Source organism: Manacus vitellinus, unplaced genomic scaffold (assembly GCF_001715985.3).
Source record: "Manacus vitellinus isolate BGI_N305 unplaced genomic scaffold, ASM171598v3 scaffold_1_pilon, whole genome shotgun sequence".
Lineage (NCBI taxonomy): Eukaryota > Metazoa > Chordata > Aves > Passeriformes > Pipridae > Manacus > Manacus vitellinus.
In genome coordinates this window covers 27,931,303-27,955,061 of record NW_021939396.1, presented here as the reverse complement: position 1 = coordinate 27,955,061, position 23,759 = coordinate 27,931,303, and the positions used below count along the sequence as shown (strand labels likewise).

General features: G+C 40.4%; 1 protein-coding gene across 1 annotated transcript in view; it reads right to left on the bottom strand.

Moving 5' to 3' along the window:
- Positions 1–23,322, bottom strand: part of PAG1 (phosphoprotein membrane anchor with glycosphingolipid microdomains 1) — a 58,800-nt gene extending 35,478 nt beyond the window's left edge. The window contains exons 1-2 of the mRNA XM_018079033.3: positions 23,134–23,322; positions 11,437–11,501 (exon numbers count right to left, since the gene is read on the bottom strand). The gene's annotated coding sequence lies outside the window, so the exon portion shown is untranslated. The remainder of the gene's footprint in view (positions 1–11,436; positions 11,502–23,133) is intronic.
- Between the last annotated feature and the right edge of the window lie 437 nt (positions 23,323–23,759).

Sequence of the window (23,759 nt, the reverse complement as noted above, 5' to 3'; positions counted from 1 at the left end):
ACCAAATTGGTGCACTACTTTCAGAAAAACAATTGTGTCATCCTTTTAGAGAGTCCTTTTTGAATTTTCATCTGACTTGAAACACATGACTGTAGACCTTAGTTTGGGGCAGCTGCTAAACTACTTGCCTTGCTATGTATTTCCATGAGTTATTCAACTAATGGGAAAACTGCAAGACTTAGTTTGGCTGGAAGAAAGCAAACACAACAGAAAGACTCATCACTCTACCCCAGTTTCACAAGTAAAAAAATAGCAGAAGGGTGCTAACACATATTATGTGAGTAAAAATGAGAACTAGATTGGTGACAGAAAATTTATTCTTAGAAAATCCCTCATTTGGAATGGTTACACTCAGACATGCACTGACCCAAATAGATCATGGTTCCTATCATTCCCTAGTGCACGCAAACAGACAAAATGCTGATGTGCATCAAAAAGGTTTGGGGCAAAAAAAAGCAAGCACAATCTGCACGGAAACTGCCAAAAAAAGAAAAAGTATAGCAGCTGGTACACAACTGCTAACAGGCAAAGACAACACTGCTGGCAAATGCAGGTGAAGTGAAGGAAAGGAAAAGGCAAAATGATGTTGGGAAATTCAAAGGTCAGCCCAAAGGGATGAAGAAAACAAGCTAGTTACCATAGGGTAAACTACTGCTGTCTCAGAAGGACAGTCATTTGAGCCATTTCAGGACACAAAATTTATTCCACTGTGGTGGTGCTGCTCAGTGATCAAGCCTCAGGGCCACTGACTTTCCCTTCTGCAGCTTTCTGACTTGGCTTGATTGCCCACGTTGCCATTCTGTGGCTATACAGATAAGGCAGGAGGATTGGGATAGATCAAATCCACAGCATGTGTCACCAGCTGAGTTACAGAGCACAGTGCAGCAGTCACATGGGCAGCAACTACCATTTTCTCTCCTTTCTTCCTCTCAGCTCTTCTATATTTATTTCATTTTCTATCAACAAAGTCCCAGGCAGCACTGCAGGCTCAGTGAAATGTCACATTTGTGACATGATGGGTGGGAGTCAGCCACCCATCATGAGATACATGAGATGCCCAACTGTGTCTACGTGTGAGTGATATGTCTGAGCCTCCTGTGTTCCCAGGGGCTACCAGGCAATGGAGCCTCATAAGGGATGCAGCTGACCAACACAGGAGGATGCCATTTATTGTCTAAACACTAGCTGCTAGAACCACCTGAGTTGCCCAAGGCCATCCAAGATATTTGGATGTTTATGCAGATATGTCCACAGAGATGAGCTGCAGGAGATTTATGCCCTTCTAGAGTGGCAGCTGGAGGCCAAGGGGCACAGCCTATAGCATTTCAAACAACATTCAATGCCCTCCCTTTTCTGCAGATGAAACCTGAAAACTCTTATGCTTCTCCAATAGCTATTGGAGACTATGAAGAATGTACCAGGGCATCACAAATGGCACCAGCTGCTTCTGCATGAGCAGCTGAAGGGGGCTCTGATTGCCACTGTCTAAAATGGGGCCTGAAGATGCCTTGCAGGTACTTGCCTAAATTTAGGAGTTTTCATTTGCACTTGAATCTCACACCATTAATGTCATGCTTAACAGTTATACAGGTATAAACATCTTCCTTTAAAATAATTTCCTACACAAGGCTGATTGCTCCTAGTACTAAATTCTTCTCAGAAAGCTGTAAGGATTTATGCAGAGATGAAAGTTTTAGTCTAATATCAGAAAAACACTTTTCTCCAAACAGAACAATACCAGAGCACCACACTCCTTCCAGCTGACAGGACAAAAAATTAATGTCCAGATTTTCAAAAACATTCACTATCACAGACTCTATAATGTTTAATTATCTGATGATGCTTAGGACTCTGGGCAGAGAACTAAAAACGCAAATAAAACAACACAAATCTAGTCATCATATGAATATTTAAGACCCCTCTGCTGGAGCACCAATGTGTGGGCTCCTAACAACACTGTATTAAATGTCCCTGTGCAGCCTCAGAACACATATGTAAGCATAAAATTAGCAAGCAACCATGAAGAGACCTCTATTCAGAAAAAAAAGTTCTCCTCCCTTCATGAACATTTTTAAACAAAGTGGGTTTTTCCGTGTAATTTTTTCCCGTTAAAATTTTATGTTACTGCAAAGAGATAGCATGCAGGGAACTTCTGACCCAATTCTGTTCTCAATTGCTCTTGTATAGTAACTGGAGGCAAACCTTGTTCTCTCTATAATATTATGTGCAACTCTAGGTTTAATTTTATTTAAGGCAACATTAACGTACAGATATACAGACTAAAATATTAAACCTACACTACAGGCAACCACTTGCCCAACTAGTTCATGTAAAAGTAGAATAAATAATAAAGCCTCTTACTATCCAGTTAAAGAAACAGCAACATTTATAAAGCTACAAGAGAACACAGAGACCTTAAAATACAAAAGTATTCCTGCTGCAACAGAAAGTTTTCAGGAATTTCAAAATTCTAAGCCATGTTGACTTCTTTCATAGGCTGTTCTTGCTTTGTCTTTAACACTGGTGTGCTGCTATTAAAAAAATAGCTGTGTCCTGTAGTTAGTTCTGAGCATTAGTTACTATTTTGTGAAAGTAAGTTGCAACTTAATTGTCAGCATTCAGAGTAAATCTGCTGAGATCAAGTCTCTTCCAAGAGTAAATCTATTACACTTCAGTAAATAGATGAGATATAAATAAAGTAGGACCTCTGCAGAGTTTAAAACAGGCATTGCCACCGTATTAACGGGCTTACGGCAATGTTACTTAGCGGTATTTGTTTTAAAGTCTCAGCAGGCTCATCCTGCTGAACATTTTGTGTAAAACCATCTGCTGAACAGACAGAATCGATCTCTGAGTGTGTCCTGCTTGGTTTGTAAATTTACCTACTGTGACTAAGTACATAACTCATTATTAAAAACAGTCAGACCTGGTCTTTCCTGAGGGTAAACTAATGTTTCTCATCATCCTTAGAAAAACACACAACGTGAGATAAGGAATAAGTAATTTAAATAAGAGCCATTATTTCAAAGGCTTGCTCCCATGGCCTGAATCGACTTGCAAACGTGGACTCCCAATCATCTTCACAAGATAATTATAATTCATAATTGGCACTTTAAAGCGTTTTCACAGAGCTGTACAAATATTGACTAATTAGCCACACCAGAATCCTGTGGGGTAGACGAGCAGGTACACTAAGCCCCTTTTGTATCTGAGCAAATTGCTGGGAAATAAAACTCCAACCCTCACCTGCTGCAGGGGATGAAAAGGGGGAGATATTTTCAGCCTTATGCCCCTTGCCCAGTCCACACTGCTCCCACTACCACCATTTCAGGTCTTCTGGAGAGGGGATGAGGTGAGATCTAAGGTAGCAGAGCTGGAAATAGAGGACAAACCTCAGTTCATTAACTAAAGTCCTGTTAAGCAAAAGGTCTAGATATTCAAATGTCAAAATAAAGCCTAAGGATTTGATACAAGTACACGCAGTATCTACATGAGGATGGTAGCCTCTTCTGCAAAGGAACACTCAAACAATGATGTACTGCACAATTATGACTTATTCTCAGAAACAAAATATTACACTGATACTTGTAACTAAATAGTAGAGAAACAGCTCAATATGTATGGAGTAAAACACTCATTTACTTAAAATTGAGAGAAACCTTATTATCCACTGTGTGCCCAAAATTAAGGGTAAAGAAAGTGTTGTGTCCCATTAGAGTCTCCAAGAGGCTCTACCTTCCCTGTGTAATAAACCATGCAAGGCAATCAGTATCTTCAGTCCACAAGATGGGTTTAAAAATGGACTTAAGATCCTTAGAGATCACAGCATCTAGAAAGCCAAATACACCACAGAATATATCCTCCATTAAATCCAGCTCTTTAATGAAATTGCCTGTAGGAAAGCAATGATTAGTCATTAGAGTCTCAAGTTTTCTGGTTTAAACTAGCAAACAATGGCTTTATTCCACAGCTTCATTACTAATCACCACATTCTGGATGACAAGCAGGTCTTTTCCAAACAACTGTATTATCACAACCTTACAATGTACACAAGATACACAACATGACCCATTTCTATTTGGTGTAATCCTGCTTTTTCTATTGAATTGGTTATATGTTGTGCCTAATTTCAGCTACAATCTTTATAAGGCAAAGATTGCGTCCCTGTGGTTTTTTAAAGCCTCATTCACAGTTAAAATGGCATATAAATTAAATAAATAATAAGAAATCATGAACCGTGGGAATTTATTCTGCATTTATCAGGAATTCACAAGTGAGGATTTACATATTTTTAAAATGGATGTTTTTAAGATAATATCTTCCAGAGATCTGGTTCTCTCCTCTTTTTTAGAAACTGGGAGATGCCTTTTAATTCAACTGCAGCAACTATTTAGGTAAAAATAACAACAGGAAAAATAAAGTTAGTGTGGTGACTGGTTGAATAATAAATCCAGGGTTATTCCACTCTGAAGCTCATTCTTCAGCCTGGTTCATGTTTAACTGCTTCTGAGACAAGCAGGTTTCCAGCCCTGGTAAAGAGCATTAAGATGATGGTATTTTAACTACTGCATTAATTATCTACTCTGAGCAAGGCTAGACAAAACAAATAGTAGGAATAGAACAGAACTGCCTTAGTGAGCAAAATCCATTTAAAAATGCCCAAACTAGAGGAGTACAAATTAGGTGGCTTGGGCTGCAATACGATAAGGGCAAAAAGGGCTTCTGTACTCAGACGCTTCAAAGAATCAAGAAACAGTCTAACAAAAATCAGGTTTTTTTACATCTGGCACTCCTGGCCACTCATCTCGCAGGAGTCTCCTATATGCTGGGGACAGGGGATCATGGCCACAGCAAGAAACATAGTCAGCAGTAACAAGCCAGTCACAAGCCAAAGCAAGTCTATGCTAAAGCTCTGTATGCTATACCTTTTTATTTATTTTTGTGCATTTTTTCCTTTTCAGGAGAAAGAGGGGGAGAAAAAAAGCAACATTTTTAATCCCAATATAGGAATATGTTCATGTAAACAATCATTCAGCCTGCTCTGAGGATGTGATGAACAGCTCAAAGGACCTTAGGAATCTGCTGGTCGCTCACACCTGGACCTGCCAAGTTAGTGAAAACATAGTGTGACTTTGGTCTGTAAGAATAAAAGACAAACACTAGAATGCATGCTTCTTTTCAGGTACACCAGTGTACACCTACAGTAGGTAAAATGCAGCAATAATGATAAAATAAATCAGCTGTGTTATTAGAAATGTTAATTGCCCTGGCCAGCCTTCTGTCCTTAGAGGCCTGCAACTTCACATATGTGTAAGGTGAGGAGTCTAGTCCCCACAGCCCAAGTGTATAATTCCCCATCCTTCAAGATGCCAAGCCAAACTCATAATATTTCTTATTTTTCTTTTTGGTTAACAAAACTAAAACCTGTAAAAGGAAGAGCATGTGACAGCAACTCTGTATTCTAGGATAGAAAATGCACTCATTTGCACAGAGTTAATAACGTCCTAAAATGGCCATTCACCCTCAAAAGGCATTAGCATGTAATAGCAGCTGCTCATCCTCTGAGTGCAGACAAACGTTGGAAAGAGGTGCTGAGAGGCTTTGTCCTAGAATTACATGTCAGTGGTTTAAACATGATGTGTGGAAATTATTTTAATTGCCCGTATCAGTCCGGGACTGAAACGGTCTTATATTGGTAGAGTGGTACAAATGTCCTTCTCTGGTCAGGGTGTTGTTTGAGAAGAACATGTACATACCTGAAGGTCTAGAAAGCCTCACCACAAAATAAAATTTTAAAAAATCACCCCAATAAAATACCTTTGAAAAATATTAGCTAATAATGATAGTTTTTGACACTGCAAGTCTTACATAAAAAGATCCAATTTCTTGCAAGTATGAGCACTGAAAGAGCAAGAACTGCTATTTTTGAGATAAATATTACAGTTCAAATGTCACAGACTATATTAAAGACATTCACAATTGGCTCTGAGATTTAGAAAGAAAAAAAATAAGACTTACACAGTTGTAGGAAGGTTGGTGATGATCACAGTGCTAATGATCATGAGAGAAATACAAGATTTTTTTTTTTTAAGCATCATTATCTAGTGGCCTTGAGTGCTAATCAAAACAAGGACTATAATGCCTGCTTTAATGGGGTTTGTCTCAGTAATGCTCCTAAATGGAATAAACTACATTAAACCCAGACAAGCTACAAAGAGAGATAAATGGCAAAACAATACACTGGAAACCTAAAGATTCTTTTAATCTACTATTAACTGAGTTACCATCCATGGCATTCACAGTTAACTGTGGTTTTGTAATCCATTTGCTTAACTGTACAACTAAAATAGAAATGTTGCTGTCCTTCTGTTTAAAATAACAGACTAAATAAGGCCCCAAATGAACCCCCCGAATGGCTGGTCTGGCAAAGACTGTACTAGAAAAGTCTGCATATCTATTTTCTTATTTAAAATTAACAAAGCAGCTCCTCTGGAGTTTTTACTCAAAGCAGAGGGAATCTGACCCCACTGAGATAGTTCTGCACATTAGCTGAGCCTCTGTGCACCACAAGGATGCCCCAGGCAGACAAAGGACCCCACACACTCCCTCACCGACCACTGCCATTCCCCATAGCTCCAGTGCTGCAGGGACATACACTGAGGCTTCAGATCATCCTCTTGATGTTTACAGGAAGGGGCACTGAATGCCAGGACGATGAATTTATTGCCATTCTCCTCCTCCTCCTCCTTGTTCCTTTGGTCTTGCTCATCTCTCCGCTGCATATGCTGGCCCAATGCACAGACATGCTGAATTTCTTCAGCTTGATACCTCAGAGGATCAGTTACATTTGAATTCATCAAAAGCAAGTAAGTAGGTTTTCTATTGTATTTATTTTGGTGTATCTCTCGCCCTGTGATGGGAGGAGCCAAGGCAGCTGAGGGGGAATGCAGACTATAGCATTTTGGGCAGATACTGCAGGAAGAGGTGACAATTTACTGATAAAATGACAGCCAAGGTATAGATGTAGTGACACTTTTATGCTCATTTAGATACAAGAATGAAATATTTCCAGGGGTCCAGTCCTGGAAGGATGGATTAGCTCTTTGCTCATGGTGTACACAAAATGTAGGATCATGCATCTTATCTTGAAGAAATTTTCAATAAAGGTCTTTACAAACTGAAGCTGTAGTTTAGGGAACATAAAATTCATTCTGTAATTAATGAGTTCCCCCTAGAATTACAGAGAAAAAATTCCTATGGTTTTATTGCTTTTGTAAAATGGTTGTTCTCCTGCTCTCAAGGGACTGCAAAAGGTCAGTGGTGTTGAATATACATGATTTATAAAGTACTCTGGGATGAGAGGTGCTGTGTAAATATAAAATATTATTAGAGCATACTCTCCTTAATGCACATACACTGAAATGGAATTGGCTGTGCCACAAGAGCAAAAATAAGAAACCAAGACAGTCTGATGACAGCAGGTTGTCTAAGGCTACTGACAGTCCACAACAGCACAACCATAAATTCATCTCACAGACAGATTTATCTAACACTGAAAGTTATTGCTGTTCATCTGGAATCAGTTATATAGATATGAATGTGAAGACTGTTACATAGAAAATGACTAATCAGGCAGAGATCATGATGAAAAAGTGGCTTCTGAAGCAGCTGCAGGCATAGGAGCAGCTCAGGTAGCCCATCCACCTTCTGCAGAAACACTGCCTTACATAAGTCTGTTCTCAATTATATGCCAGAGATGCTTGGGATTCCATGGTCCTCTGCTTTGTAAAGCCACACTCAGATGGCACTTTCAGCCTCAAAATATGCATCCTATTTACCCCTGGCTTTGATGGACGCTTCCAAGTTCCCCTTGCAGATTTGAACCTTGAGATTTGTTGACTTACAGATATATCCAAAGAGTCTTTCTAGAAAGCAGTCTCTCAGAGAACTGATCTAGAATGAGCCAAACTGGACTAGCAGTCCCATTCCCCTCTCAGGGAAGCATAAATTATTCTTTCACCCCACTTTTTGGGATTGATTCCAATTTCTCTAGTTTTTCTGTTCACAACAGTCTATAACACTGCAATAAATAATCGCTTTGAAGTAGATTTCAAAATATTTTAACAGGTGGGGTAGTGACATGCTTACTCCACTTTACCATAAAATGGAAGAACTTCTATTCCTCCTCCCAAAGACAGAGATTGCAGATCATATTCTGAATTCTTTTCAAAACCTAGGCCAAAAGATATCACCAGCGCAGTCTGTTCCCCTTCACATGATTATTTCCATTCTCACAGATTCCTTTATCTAATTCCCTTCCACCCTGAAGTTTACACTCTCCTTTCAAAAATTTTTCAACTGCACTTCCCTTCTTAAATTTCCTATCTCTCATCAGCTTTCAAATAATGTGACTTTATTTTAGAAAAACGATGCTATGAATTTCAGAGTAATCTGTTCCTACCTTTTTCCCTGTGCTAAAACACAGGATCTAATTTTAGATCCTTAAAAAAAAAAAAAGCCACAATACAGCACTTTAGCAAAAGTATATAAAGTATATGAGCTTCCTGCTCATAAAGCAAAAAATTAAGTTCTCACTTCTGACTGTATTCATGCTTTCCCATGAAAACTGATACATCTGTCTGGGAGGTAAAGCAGATTTGGATTATCTGTATTTGAGAGAACAGTTACACAAAGTTATTGCATAAAATGATTAGATTTTCTAGCAACAGAAGTTTGATCCTGTGATAATGTCAAAGTTATTCTCATCTATGCAAAATACTTCTCATCTGCACAAGAAAGGTTCTTAATTTCCTCTGTACTGAAAAAAAATGCCACTGTATTTTCTCATTCCTGATGACATAAGTATTTGGTTTCCTCTACTTTCTTTAGATAGTTTTTACCCTTATTAGATTTGGCTATAGTTAAACTGCTGTAGTAATGGCAGACAATGACACTCTTAAGGCTACACTCTCTATGATTAATCTGTGCTCCAAAGGAAAGCATTTATCATCTGGGGGCTACCCTTCCCATTTGTCTTTTCCCTATGTTTTCAGTTCTCCTTTCCTATCAAGGAGAACAACAAAAATCATTATGGGTTTTTAACTTAGGGAATGACACTTTTAGCTCTGAGGCCAATGTGTAAATGTAAATTTCCAGCTGTTAGAACAAAGAAATAGCAAATGTGAGGCAGATGTTAATATATTACCCATTGTTGGTAATACAAGCAAAAATCAACTTTAAAAAAGTCCCCCAGCTATTGCAGTAATGAAAGCTTACCCGCTTGGGCATTTACATATACCTGTGCCTGCAGGAATAAGATCTAACTAGTTTCTCACAATCCATGGAGTCCAGACAAATCCTCTGTGTCGTTTCTTCCTCTTTTGATATTAATAAACCATGGGCTAGAACATACAGCAAATGAAATTATCTCCAGATGTTTCTTCTGCTTAGCAATCTGATGAATGGCCAAAGACCACTTACTGTATGATGAAGTCAAGTGGAATCTGGAGGATTCTGGATCCTATGTTATAGCACTGTTTTTCAGGACCATATTCAGCACCAAAAGTTAAACTGCATGTCTGGTTTCTATCAAATACCACTTGGACATAAGTTTTCAAGCACTTCTGAAGCCAGCATAGGCAGAGCTTATGAGCTGTGAGCTCCCTAAGAACTCTGCTTTTCTTTGAATCCACCAACTGAAAAACCCACAGCATGTCTGTGAATAAGGTGCTTCTTGCTCTATCTAGTATCTTTGTTGCCTCTACCATCTTCTAACCCTTGGAAACTTCTGAATTAACTCTCCTGGCATGATGAACACATAATCACAGAATCAATTAGGTCGGAAAGGACCACTGAGATCACTGAGTCCAACTGAACACCACCATGTCAACTAGACCATGGCACTAAGTGCCAAGTCCAGTCTTTCCTTAAACACCTCCAGGGGTGGTGACTCCATCACCTCCCTGGGCAGTCCATTCCAATGTCTTTCTGTGGAGAAATTCTTCCTCATGTCAAACTAATTTACTAAGAGTAGACTTGATCCCCTCATCCAGATCATCAATAAAGTGTCATAGTCAGTGGCATGGAGTAGCATGGATAGCTGGAGCATACTTACTGCTTAGGTTCCCCTCTATAGAATCTTCAGCCTTTGTCTAGCTCTTACCATATCACATCTCTCATCATCCTATCTCTCTCATCTCAAATCATCCCTCCCATGGACCTCAGATCCTCATGAATCCTGTAAAGTCCTTCCTTTTAACATTAATATAGCAACGACTTCTGAATGCCTTGTGTCAGGCACATTTGTGTTTGTAATTCCTTTCACACTAGGCAATTCATTAAGGGCTCTGTTTTGATTACCAAAATGTGTGAACACAATTTTGTATCTCATCTATACAGGGTCACTCTTATGTCAGCTTGTTTCTGACTGTGACAGTCTTTTCCCATCCTAAAGGCAAAGCAGTGTTTACATTTGGTTAGTTAAAATATTTACATTGCACATTCAAATGATGCATTTTCCCAATGACAGGGCTCTCTCTGGTATTTCCTCCTGTACCTACTATGCAGCGGAAAGAGATGATTAAGATGAATATTCTGGGTGTTTCTAAACAAGCAGATTAAGGAAATATGCAGCACAGCTATACTATACTAACACTGTTGGACTCTGTAATATCCATGCAGGCTGTGTGATGTGCCCAGCACTGGCATGAAAGCCTGTCTTTTAGGACCCCAAATAAGAAGAGTTCCACATTTTCCAGTCATCATATTTCAAATAGATTCTTTATTTATTGACAATTTATTTGCTCAGTCAGTGCCTGAGGTATAGTAAAACAGGACAGACATAGGCCCTGGGAGAGGAGGTAAGAACGGTGCTGTCTGCTGATCATCAGTCTGCCTGCAGATAAAAGCCTCGAGCACACTGTGTCTGCAGGGAAGCAAAGATGATGGGAGCTGCTGCCCAGATGGAGAAGAGAGAAGGGGAGAAGGAAAGGTGACACTAAAGCTGGCAGCGGAGGGCTACAAAATGACAGTGTTTGTGGGAATCAGAAAACCCACTGGACACTCTGATCTTAATGTAACACTACAAAGTTGAATAAAACTCTGTGAGCGATGCTGCACGAAGAGGTGCACCAGATACACAGCATGAGCCTCTCCCCAAAGAGACTTGTTTGAGGCTTGCAGGAGAGAAAGAGTATGCATACAAAACTTCACACAACAGTGAAATTCAACATAATTTAAGACATATCATCATCTACATGGTAAACAGTTAATTTTGCTCATGTATGCGTTACTACCAAACAACAAAGCACAACCATATGCAAGTCCTCCTGAGAAGAAATCAGATGCAGAGTGAAGTAACTTCTCACACAGAAACTCTGTAGCAGTGCAAAATTAAGAACTTAAAAAACCCCAGCTCTCAGTGGTTGTATTCCTTACCTTATAACATCATCCACGCAGGTCTTCATATAGGCTCTCCCATTGAGGAAGCAAAAGCTTCTGGGCTGAAAAAAACGAAGAAGCTCTGGTTAAGACATTAACACAAAAAACCTGCCTGTGCTTACATCCCTCACAAACTCTGCTGCATCTCTTTGTTTACAGAAACATATACAATAGACCAAAGTTAACTTTGGAAGCAAAAGCTATTTATTTGAAATTGAACCTGCCCACTTAGTGTCATATACTCCGGAGGAAACGGGTTCTAAAAGTTGCTGTATAAATGAGGCACGCAGCATCCAGCAAGTGAACTTTGTGCAAGATTACGTTATGTGTGGGAGATGTATTTACTCCACTTTTTTAAACTAACAGTAAATGAAACTTCGTTTGCCGGTTAAAACACAACAATAAAATGAAAGTAACAGGCTCTACATCAGTATAAGGCAGTGTATTCACAATAATAAATAACCAATTTTGACTTAGTCTAAAACACATTTATCCACATATATTTTTATTTCCTGATATGAGTGCCTCTAGTAAAGCATCCACTGAAAAAATTTTGGAAATTGCAATCCTTTTAATTATTCTGGCTTCATTTTTTTGCTTGTGCAGACAAGCAATTTGGGATTTCCACACTGACTTGCCCCTGACAAACACAAGAAAATCAATGAAAGACACAGAGTCGAATGAAAGACACTTCTCTCTCTCATGGAGGTAATGACCATAAATATCTCTCCTTTGATAGGTTAAAAAACTCTTAGGCAGGTCTATACATGTTTATTATTACTTTAAAATGTCCTTCTTTACTGTAGCAGGTGTTGTCTAGAACCTGTCTCCTTGATGCAAAGGGCATTGTTAAAATGTTAAAATGGCAGGATGCAGAATCCAGCATCATCCAGGCCTGCTGCCCAACCAAGGGGGGGTGAGGAGCGAGGATTTGGCTCCCCAGTGCTGGAGCCCCCAGTTACTCTCTCCTTCAGCAAGGAGGGGTGTGTGGGAAAAGCCACAAAGAGAGTGAACAGGCTCATTACCTGCCTGCCTGGTGCCTGACACAGCCCCACTGCCAAGCAGCACGGAGGGTGCATAGGGATTAGTGGGGCAGACACTCCTGCAGAAAGGAGATGCCACAAATCCCCAGGCCAGGGGTCAGGATAAATCTAGATACTGCATTTTGAGCCAGCAGATAGCAGCCACCCTTGGGGATACACAGCTTGCAACTCCCAGCCTTTGGCTGGCCAGCTCACAAAGCCCTGCCGTTTTTGGCAGAGGGACATCCAGCATGATGGGCAGCGGCTGCCGCTGTCACTAGCAGGATGTTTTCTGGAGTTTTTCCTACAAGGCAATGTGTTTATTCTTTGAAACAGTTGCTCCCTAAAGATTAAAACTGAACAGGAGCACAAAAGCGGTGTGTGTCCTCTGGGGCTGCTACGTGCCATTGGGCAAACAGGAGGTACAAGCTATGTTCTCCCAAATTACATGCAACAAACGGTGCTGCACTGACAGAACAGCATTCTTCAGTACACAAATTAATACTCTCTTCTTTTTAACCCCTCCTTAGAAAAAAAAATCAACAAAAAGATCCCCCAATATCTTTCAAACACCATGAAATTAAGAGCTCCAGATCTGGAGCTGTGTCGGGGAATCTCCACCTCAGCTGAGCCCATTCACCCCAAAAGCATGTCAACCTGGGCACACAAATGAACAACAGCCACTAGGCTTGCACTTTTAAGACTAAGTTCGTTATCATCCCCAAATAGCAGTAGACACTCTCAAAAAACAGACTTAACAATTACAAGGGACAGACAGCAGTAAGAGAAGCAAAGAGACCAAGAGAAACACTCAGACAAAATATACGTTTACTTTAAAATTAAAATAATAACAGTAATTTAAAACTACTAAAAATAGGATTGAAGTAGTGAGAACACAGGAGAAATACCTGCACAACAATGTAAAATCTGTTTGGCACGATCTGTGTAATGATAGTTATTGCAAAGTGGCCAAAAAAACCAAATGCAACAATGGTTTTTCTTTCTGCTGAGCTGTGTAGAGCAAACGTTAAATTTTTACCACTGTATAGGATGCTCGGTACCCCAGGGAGTGCCTTGAGAGGTGAGGAGTTGTCTCTGGTAATAGGAAGAAGTATTTATGCTGCCTCATAGCTATACGTGGATGTATTTCTATTAGCAAAATTAATTTAATATTGCATATACATAGTAACTTCTGGCTTAAAAAGTAAGAAAGATGGAGAAGGAGACTAAATAGCCTTTTTGGCCTCTGATGGGAACACATACAGTTTTTCTCATTACTGGTAATGCAAACTAAGCCCACATAAAGGGAAACAGACAAACTTTAACAACCCTCAGCTGCAGCACAATGCCATCATGAAGCTTTATTCTCCTAGGAAGTACAGCAGACTTCACAACTTTTCTCTCTATGGTATCACCCTTATTTTAATTAATAACCGAATAGCAGCAATCACTACCACGCTCCTCTAAAGATAAAAACATTACCTGTGATTAACAAGGACTCCTCATCCTAGTTCGCGCTGTGCAGAAGACACCAGGAGAAGCTATCAGTGGTCCTCTGGAACTCCCTGCGGTGGCTAAGGCAGCTCGCAAGAGTTTCTCGACCCCTGTCCCCGACCGCTCACCGATTCCGTATGCGCGGCGCAGATCCACCTTCTCCGGCTGCCAAGCCGGGCACAGCTTGCGAACAATGCCGCCTCTGTCAGCCCGCCGAGTGAGCAGTGCCACAAAGACACGCTCATCCACAGACCCGCGCTTTTTTCCCCCCCCTTCTTTTTCTTCTTGGAGTACAGGGTGATGAGAACGGATGGGAGAAAAATGCTTATGTATTTGTGATTAGCCAAGGCTTCATTCTCTTCAGGAGAGAGAGACGGTGTCAGTGCATGACGGGCACCCCGGCGCCGAGAGGGGAGATGGAATCTGCACTGCCGAGAGGGCTCCCTGCCTCGCTTCGCACATTTTTGTTTCAAATCTGTAGGTGGCTGCATGAGCAAGCAGCCGAAATTGGGGAGGAGTTACATGAAATGCAATTTAGGACTTGGCAGCCTTGTCTGCCTTTTCGAGAGCAGGACGAAGAGGCGAGATCGCCGCCCGCTGACACAGCAGCGCGCCCTGCCCTGCCCACCCCACCTGCCGCCACCTACACCTCACCGAACTGCCGGGAAAGCGCCTCTCCCTGCCCGGCCGTGATGCCCGGGACAGAGCACAGAAGCAGCAGCTGCTCTCGACCTCTCGGTAACCACACTCGACAGCCTCTGAGCACGCTGGCTGTTCACTCCCGACCCACAGTATTACCAGCTTAATTTTCAAGGAGGCACGGTGCTTCATGAATTTAACGAGCAACTATAGGAGGAGACAATGAATGACATCCTCAGCAGATGTTTACAGCTGTCACTAGGAAGAGGAGATGACAGAAGCATCTCAGATTAAATCTCAGTTTTCTGTAAAGCTTTCCTTGGAAATCAGCGAGGCAAAGCTGAAAGTTCTTTTAAAATCAGATGTCCATAGTTTTCTTGTTTTGAAAGGACTATCATGTGCATATATTTTGTGCAACTTCAGCTTTGTTTTCTTTCCTATCAGAAAATGAGAAGCAATCTGGTCTGGCTGAAGAGGAGACAGTGATGATCCCTGCTGAACCCTATTAGAGTATTACAGTTTAACTCATATATTCCCAAGCCAAGCTCCACGATAGATGAGCTGTTTCACATTCCTCCACATTAATTATAGTTCTGATCTTAAAAGATTGCAACTGAATGGAGCAGCAAGCAACAATATGCTTTCTTCTTGAAGCAAATACCAAGAGACACACAGCCCTTGGGTGCAGCACAGCTATGAACTGATTCCTGGTCCCTGATGAACCATTGCAGCCTTACAGTAATTTCCCATGCAATTAGTATTAATTGGTGACTTGCTGGCAATCCTCCAGGGGCCCTATCTCACCCTTTTAGCCAGTCCTACTGGATCAGGCTTGAGATGATCATCAGGGTCAGACAGCCATCACTTCTCCCCCAGCTCTCAGGACTCTTTTTTGCCCCTAAAGTTTTGGGGACTTGGCAAGGGTTATCCTGAGTAATGAACAATCACAGATATGCCACTTCCAAATTAACACATATGAATTTGTACTGTGTGACAGCAAAGTAAGAGGGAGATTTCCAGAAGGAATTTATAAACATTTTTTAAAATATTTTGTTTCAAAGCATTTCACTAAGGCCAAACTCCAACATAATTTTCAGGACAACTGAGCACTACTATCCAGTGTCTGGATAGTAACAGACCAGTAAAACTTTCCATCTTGTTCTCAAAATTACACTGATAAAGGAGAGCTCTAAATGAGCAACCACCTTTTCTAATTTTATGCTTTAGTAACAGTTCTTAAGGATACAGTTTCCTTTTATCTATTAATAAGATCAAGTTATTTGTCTTAAGCATCTTGTCAAATGGACTTAAGCAGGATCAGGATTGCTTTATATCAGCAGAGCCCCACCACTCAGTGGCAATAAACAAAATCAGACATTCTTTGGCAGAACATTGTAAACATCTAAAACATATTCCAGGGTGGCTTCCAGGGTCAGTATCCCAGCTGATGGATTTCTTTTTGCAGAAGTACATAAATAATCTCAAAACTCCATATACCACTATCCTTTAAAAACCACTGCTGAGGCAGTTATTTAGAGTCAAAAGGATGCCCTAAATGAGAACTGTGCGGGGGCCAGCCTACACACACCATTCAATAACTAGTAATGGTAAAATACATTAGGAAATGCTTGTTGCTAGAGGCACACAGCATTACTTCAACTAAAACAGGTCAAGTATAATCAAGAGCAATGTCCTACAGGCCAGCTTTGTTCCTCCTCCCTTTTCAGCTTCTAAGTTTCCAGTCCACATGAATCAGTCGACCTCGGCATTACTCTTCTTGAATCACTTTCACCTTTTACTGTACAATGTTTGGAAACCACAACACAACATCAGTAGGGTCTCTAATACACGGTGTATTTTGGCTTGGAGGTAGTTGAGAACATTAACTATGGTTATTTCTTAAGGAAATCTTGTGTTTGGAGGGGAGGAGAGTGCTACAGCCTGCCTGCGCCATCTCACTTCATCTCTAAAAATTTGTACTCCTAGATTTTACTTAAGGGCTCATGTTGTACTTAGCATACACAAACTCAAGTGTGAAAACTGAAATTCAGTACAGAGATTCTTTTACATATTTGTGGTTTATATGACATAGTTTAATGACTTTTTTTTTCTTGGAGATCCTTCTCTCTGATACTACCTGATTATAATTTTTTAAAAGGTGTTATTTTCTTTTTTCACACATCTGTGGCATATAAAGATCCAGCCATTATTTGTCAGTGCCAAATGAAAAATGGATACTTTCAGACTATTCTCACAATTATTTCAGAAGTACAGAAGATAACCTCACTTTCACTGGTGTAATTTCACAGTAATTCCATTAACTTCCAGTATCTTTGAAGGTACACCGTGCATCTGAGACATCCCTCACCTCTGTCTCACACATCTTTAGCTCTCAAAGAGTATAAAACCACAAGGATATTATTCAGGGCAGTTTAGGTGGCAGAAGAGTTCTGTCGGTCAGTGCAGGGATGGATGGATTAAGGAACCACAGAATGAAAGTTTCAGGGAAGATCTTTTCTGTAAAATCACACGAGAGGAAGGAGCACAGCACACACGCTCTGGTGGGGACAGTAAGGTGCTGTATGTGTCTCTGGAAGTGTAGAAGAACTATTAGATTTCTCAGTATGATGCTATTCTGAAAAATCTGGTTTGCTTACAGGCTTTTAAAACACACATGTTCAGATTCCCACTTTAAATCTACAACTAACAGAGAGGGATGAAACATTCAGTTTTAGAAAACACAAGACCAAGAGATTCTTTCTCCAATGAAATATGCTAAGACTTAGTCACTGCCACTCTAATACCCTGATAGTAAATTCACTCTTTACAAATACAAAGCAAACATCTTTAAGGAAATTATGAACATCTCTGGCCATATGGATAAGACTTATACTTGTAAATTACTTCTCTAAATAAGTGTTACATCAGATCTCCAACTAGTCACGGATAGATGCGTTCAGCCTGCATCAGGTGATAATGAAGTCTGAACTCAGTTAAATTTCGATTAGCTGTTGATGAAAAACAATTTGATAACACTGCTTATTCTAAACTCCCCTTAACTACAGTTTTTCCAGTCAAACTTGTCACTGCTATTCCTTCTTGCATTAAGTTTCTAAGAGCATTACTGCCAGTGACAGTTTTATTTGTAGTGCTACACGGCACTGGTACGTGCTCCTCATCAGGTCCTTCTATCTGCCTGAGCCCAGTGCTGGATTGTACCAGGTTCTCTCCATCTACAGGAGGCTAAACACAAAATAACAATCAAGCATCACCTTCTGCTGTGGCTGGGAGCTTGTCAGTGTACTTCCCAGGTACTTGCACATGTCCTACGCATGCTGAAGACACACACGTGCTGGACTGTCTCCACTGCTAAGAGGGGCTATATGTCATTTTGAGCTCTTGATCTGAAGTATTTCACTTGGACACAGACCAGTTGGGTCTACGGTCTGTTCTCTGCTAAAAGCTCTTGAACTCTTGACTAACTTAGGCCATGTGGATTTTTAATTTAGCATACCTAGCATGTGCCCAAAGCCCCCTCTTAGAGCAGTCAAGTCAAAGCCTTACAAAGATTTGAAGTGTACCAATACAATCTAAGTCAATATTCTGTACTACAGGAATGCAAATAATTTTCTTAAATCTTTTTTTTTTAATGAAAGTTGGTTTGCAACATTATAGTAACTATGATTCAGCAAAGTATTTAAGAATAACTGATATAATTTGCAAATTTATTTCTCACCTATCTGAGTAGCACTAATAATGGAACTGAAACTTTCTCCTCATCTGCTTCCAGTGTTTATCAAGCATTTGAGCATGGCTCTTTGGTTTCCATTTGCAGTAACCAGAATTTTCAACTGTTTTTTCACCCAAGTATTTGATAGATTTGGGCTTGTTTCGTCCAGACAACACCAAATGTATTCAATCCGTTACAGTCAAGATTAAATACTTGCATATGGTTTTCTAATGCTGCTCATTAGGAGATGGATGGCTACAAATGTGCTTCCTTCGACTTTTTATTCTTTCCTGCAGCTTGCTCATTTTTATTAAGAATGAAGAAAGAAATCAAATTACTAAGTTTTCGTTTTCCACTCTTTCTAATTTTCAAATTTATCCCATGTGTAAGGCCCAACTATTATATGACAAGAAGTTTTTACACCATTTAGCAGGAGCAAAATCTTGAATGAACAGGGATTTCCTTTTTTGTTTAATCCTCTCCTGATTCCACTCACTTTTCCTGTTTTCCACTCTTTAATTAAATTTCAGGTCAAAGATCATTCGGACTCAAAACATTCAAATGTTTTCATATTTGGTTAAAAAATTTCAAAAATCCATTATCCTATATTGTCATAGCTAACCATGAGAAACTCTTCTGAGTTATTTGGATATATGGACGAGATCTGATTATCTAAATCAAATTGCTAAACTTCAATGCACAAGGGAATATTTTTTTTATTTTTAAATCCCAACAAATCTGATTAAAGTATGCTTAAAATAATTGGCCAGACTATACAATACTAGTGGGCAGAGGTTCTGGAAATGAAGTGACACCATGCTAATTGGCAAAACAGCCAAGAGAAGATACAAATCTATTTACAATTTGAGGATTTAAGTTTGAGATTATAAATATAAGAGACAAAGAATGACATGCTCCTGTCATTTGTTGACAAGCTGCAATAGAGAGAAGCAGTGTTACTACTTCATCACCATACACGACTGCTCTGCATCCTGCTTCCAACAGCTGACTTGCATTTCCAAGTCCTGATCCTGTCAGACGTGTTTGAATTATTCTGGCTTTGCCAGATGAGTGGTGGCATCCTACTCAGCAAAAGCATACCAGACAAAACTGTTTGTGTTCAAGAAATTGCATTATATGAAAAGTAATTATTAGGATGTAGATTTCTCTGTACAAGCATCTGCACAAACTATAAAAATCCTCTTACCACAGCCACTGCTCTATATTAACTGTGGAAGCTCATTTAAGTATTGAATCAGTGCTAAAGGTGTAGCATTTGTTTATTCATAAAACAAGGAATATTAAAGAAAAAAGAAAAAGAAACCACTCTTAGAAACTTTTGTTTAACCACAGTGATTGAGATGGTCTTTAATACTCAAAGTTTAGTTTCAGGAAAAACAGGATGGGATGTAGACTGTCAGCTAACAGTTCTTGGTCTCTTTGATTATCACTGTATCTTTCACAATGAAAACCTGTTTAAAAAGCAGGAAAAACAAGACAAACAACTTCAATTCCCTTGAAAACATAAAGTTCGTTAATTATGTCAAACATTTCTTAAGGCAACCAAGGTTGTTTGTGTGGTCCTCCTAAGATCCCACAAGAAAGAGCAGGGAACTGGTTGCCTCTGCATCTACTTCACTTGGCACTGGACTGAAACCTAGCAACATTGCCCAAAGTTGTTACTGGTATAAAAGAAAAAAGAAACAGTCAAAAGAAGCTGCTGGCCCCCCAGATTCATACAGCTCCTGAAGAAGGTGAACAAGAGTAAGAGACAGGGTTTCCACCTTCTTTCTGCCACTGTTGTGGGATTTTATGATTTCTGCTTGGACTCCACACTACCCATGAGATATCAGACCTGGTTTTTTATCTAATATTATACTGTCCTTTGATACTTTGTTCTCCCTTGGACATACTTGCCACAGATAGATTGACACATACCTGAAAGTCTCACTCAAGTTTGATTCGCAAGGCCAGACTGAAAGAATTTAGAGAGTAATTAAAAAGGAACTAAAAAGAGCAAATCTTTCAAGTCTCTGATAAAGCCATGGTTGCGCAAGGGTGCCGAGAAACTGGACTATGCCCTGACTTCAAACAAACACTTTCAACAAACACTTCTGGGGGTGAAGTGGCCCAGCAGGCCAGAGGTATCTGCCCCGCAGGGCTCTCCTAAATCTCTGGAAGTGTCTGCTCGTAAAGGCTCACACAAGTCTGTGACAGAAGTTGGTTTGTTTTTTTTTAAAATAACTAATAACAACATAATGAAAACTATCTTGAGCATCAAGAATCAATTACAGTTAGCAAGCAGAGGCTCAGCCTTTGGAATGCCTCTACTTTGGTATATAAAAGACAGTATCTGCACAGGAGACTTTACTCGGTAACATCAAGGCTCTACAGGACCGTGGCTCAACAAAGCAGGCAATGCCAAATCCAAGGTGGAGGAAGACCACCACCCACAAGCCTTCCCCTACCACAATGCCTCCATTGCAGTGGATGAGTTTTGAAAGTACCTGCTGTTTGTGTGCCATCACTTACCACCTTCTTCCCATGCATGGGAAGTGGCAGGCAGAGTGGACTGATGGACAGAGAACCCGGACCATCACCACTCTGAGCAGTGCCCCAACAAGGAGGACTTCCCAGAACATTTGAGTATCTCTCTTTGGAAAACAACCTTTTTAATCACTGCCAGTGAGAACATGATCTTCAGGGAATCCTGCAGTAACTTGTGGATGACAAGATTTTTTTTTTAGTCTTTGAAAGCAACCTCTTTCATTTAAATAAGTAGCTGAGATGGCCAGAGTGTTAGAAGCCTATTCCCCACCTCCAGACTTCATGCTGGACAAAATACAGTGGAGAAGACATGAAGCAGTATTGCCTATGCCAACTCATTGAACTAGGAGAGATGCTAGCATAAAATCCTAAAACAGATCAGAAATAGGATTTGCTTAATCAAACAAGCTTTGCTGTAAGATGTCACCGCAAACTGCAGAGGATTACATTAGCCTTTTAGAAAAAAACCCACACTTAACCAAATCCTGAAATTCTGCTTTGGAATTTGCATTAAATCCATGAGAATTGTATGGGTTTCAGTATGTGTTTTCTCCCACACCAAAGCAGCCAGATGGACAGACAGGGATGTGAGAAGAAGATTTTACGCTAGCCTGAGGGGAGACGGACAAGAAAAGAAGCCCCCATGTGCTTCCCCCTGTCCAAAGCATACACACCCCCCCCCTACCAAGAGTCTGGCTTTCCCAGAGCTTTCTTCCCTTGACTGTGGAGAAAGCAGTGGCTGGGCAGCCATCGGGCAGCAGTCCTTCCAGCACCTCTCCCACAGATGGGAAGTGTTCCTGGGGTGCTCTGTGCTGTGTCAGAGCAGGGAGAAAGCCTGGCATTCTCCACCTCTGCTGCCCTCCATCCAGCATGGCCCTTGACCTCCAGGGCTCACCCTGTTTTATAGCCATCGGTTATTGCACCACAGAAGGTGGCTTTGTATAAATAGCTTTTGTTCTACTAAAATACATCTACCCTAGCTTGTTGCCTTCCTAACAGTTGTCAATGGATTACATTACAGTTTTTCTCCTTTTTCATGTACATTCCTCGCTCCACATTGGAGCAGCTGCAGCCAGCTGTGAGCTTCCCCACCAGGACCCTGACTGCTGCCTCTGAGATACCAGTGACAGGCCCACGATGAAGAGCATCTTAACTGCAGACAAGATCCCTTGCTGCTGCCGTGGGAATCCAGGCAGCAAAGCGCCGCTCACATTACAGCCAGGGAAAAGGTAAGTGTGCCTTACACACTGCAAGCAGGACAAGCACTTCATTTGAAATCAGTGGGGCAGAGGAAACAAATTCATCATGCAATATGTTTAGGAAAGCCTCACCTTCTCTGAAGTGTTTCAGGAATAATGTTCAATAAATGGTAATTGTACCCTCCCCACCTTTCCTTTTACTATCTGAGGAAGGGAAAGACAAAATATTCATTCCCTTTTTCCATCACTTTTAAAATCTGATTTTTAGGGTGGCTGTCAGCATCCTCTCTGTATTAAGACACCAAAAATCCCAACTGGGATTAAATGCAGATCTCTTCATTTTTTTACTTTCCTAATTTTATAGAACATAGAGGAAGTAAATTCAGATTCGGGTGGGTTATTTCATATGTGTAGCCCCTCCAAAACTAAGACACAGACATTAAGAATGTCAAATACCAGTCATACACAGATCTTCTCCAAGAAACCCTGTGAGCACAGAGATATAACTGGGCTGGCAGATACACTTTTAAAAATTACAGACCTTGTACACACAGAGAAATCTCCTTGCCCCTCTTCATCAAGTAGCTTTTTTTGTTTTTTTGGTTTCTTTTTTTTTAAGTTCAGTCTTTCAATTAATTCCAAATCCTGATAAAACAAAAGTTATTTTGCTTGGTCATAAGTTCATAAAACACAAGAGTAGCTTCATGTAAAAATGTGAATAAGTTTGGAAGTAATTTAGATATTTGCTTATTAAATAGGAGGCTATTCTTTGCATGAATTTAATGTTGTCAAGTAAGCACAGGAGGCATCAAATGCTTTGGCTTTTATGTTGCTCCTTACTGATACAGTGATAATTGCTAATAGCTCCTTTATAAAAAAAAATTTAAAACACGGTGCTATTTGAGGTTTTTATAAAAATATTTAACAGAGGGGAAGGCATAAAAGGACAAGCACCTGAAGTCATGCCTCCAGGCAAAGTACATATTTACCACCCAGTATAATCTATGTGCAAAATCACTGTTCACAGATACAAAGACAAGACCAGTTCACGGACTGCTTTTACCTGTGACCTGTTCTTCAGCCACCCCTTTGCTGCAGCTGCATCCCTGTCCTTTCCCTGCCAGCTGTTCCAGCCCCTCTCCGACAGTGTTAGCAGTACCACTTACAGCATTGGATATTGCCTACTTGATTCATCACTGAATCAACACAACATAAATCCCCCAGGCACACTGAAGCGATGCTACATTAATGCTTCATCTATGCTGCAAGAGCATCTCTTAAAATGCCTAGAAAATCATTTAAGATGACCATGGCTTTGTTCTTGCCGCATGCTGGCCAGGAAGTGGTTAAAACAAAGGGGGAAATCAAAGCAAATAATCTGAAAGACTTTATTCCCATCATGCTTGCCACTTTCAATCCGATTTTTTTCATATAAAAATCTTTGTGCAATATTGCTCTGTTGAAATCATTAGAAACACTTTTGCTTTCTGCAGGTGGAAAAGACCAGAACCTGATCCAGCATGCAGGAGCACCACCACTCCACCCACCATGAGCCTGCGGTGCTGTGTCAGTCCTTTATTTCTCCAGACATACGCCTGCTTAGGAATAAGCTTTTACATTAATTGTTTTAACTACATTCTGTCCCATGCAAGTGGGCAGCCAAAAAAATTTAAACCCTGTTCTTGACAT